Genomic DNA, 1,557 nt, shown 5'->3' with positions numbered 1-1,557 from the left:
ATTAGTATGTTAATTGCTCATGTATAGGGGTCTGCCTCACATTTTGGTCATAGAAGAAAAATAAATCAATAAAAGAAAAACAAAGAAGTTAAAGGAATAAAATAGCAAAATTTAAAACGAAATATATTAGCACATCACAACACATGTGAAAACATTAGCATAAAATTTCCAACCATTAAATATCCATTATTCAAAATGTAAGAATCAGTTGACTTTTGTAGATATTTGCTATATTCCCTGGTTTATTGAATAAAATCATATTTTATAGAGATCTATATTGATCTAACACTATTTTAACATTTTTATTGAGCTAAAATTGACATATATAAAAATTATAGATTCGCATGCAATTATAAAAAATAATATAGAGACATCCCACGTAAATTGTACTCTGTTTCCCCATTGGTAACATCTTATAGAACTCAACTGCAGTATCGCAAGGATGTTGACATTTTTAAATCCACTGACTTATTTCAGATATTCTCAGTTTTATTTGTCCTCATTTGTGTGCAAGTACATATCTGAATCAATGCAATTTTATCAGATGTGTTTGTTCAATATCCACCACCAGAGACAAACAAGGCCACATTCACAAGGATCCCTCGTGTTGCTCTCTTATAACCAACGTGGCTCTGTCCCAACCCTTTTACCCATGCTTCCCTTTTAAAAGCCACTAATCTATTCATCCGTTCTCCACTTCTGTAATCTTGTCATTTCAAAACCGTTATATACATAGCATGTTACTTTTTTGAACTGGCTTCTTTGCATGAAGGAAAATTCCCTGGAGTTTCATCCAAGCTGCTCATGTATCAATCATCCGTTCCCCTCCATTGCTGTGGATGTACCAGAACTGTTTAGTTATTCACCTATTATAAGACATCTCTGTGGTTTCCATCAAGAATGTGAATAAAGCTGCTATGAGCATTCATGTTCAGGTTTATGCGTTAACACAAGTTTTCATTTGTCTGGGATGAACGCCAAAGAGTGAAATTGTTAGGTCATATGGTGATTTCATGTTTTAAGAAACTTTAAAACTGTTTTCCAGAGTGGCTATATCATTTTACATTTCCATCAGTGATGTCTGAGTGATCCAGTTACTCATGGCCTCCGTAGAATGTGGTGTTAATTTTTTTTTTGATTTCAGCCATTTGATAGGTTTGTAGTAACACCTCATTGTCGTTTTAATTTACATATTCCTGTTGCCTAAAGATGCTGAACATATTTTTACGTTGCCATATGTATAAACTCCTTGGCAAAATGTCTGTTGAAGTCATTTTCTCATTTTCTAATCTGTAGCTTTATGTACTTTGCTAAATTTAGAAAATCTCCAGCCATTATTTTTTCAAATGCTCTTTTGTCATACTTTCTTTTGCTTTTGTTTCTGGGATTCTGATGATACAAATAGATATTCTGTTGTTTCGCACATCTAGAGTCCCTTTTCATTTTTTTAATATTTTCTGTTTTTCATATTGGATTAATTTTACTGATATTTCCTTAAATTCGTTGCTTCTATTCTCTGTCACATTCACTCCAGTTGTGGGCCTATTCAGCAAAATA

This window comes from Pteropus medius, unplaced genomic scaffold, assembly GCF_902729225.1.
Source record: "Pteropus medius unplaced genomic scaffold, Ma_sr-lr_union100, whole genome shotgun sequence".
NCBI lineage: Eukaryota > Metazoa > Chordata > Mammalia > Chiroptera > Pteropodidae > Pteropus > Pteropus medius.
Note: the sequence above shows the minus strand (reverse complement) of the source record.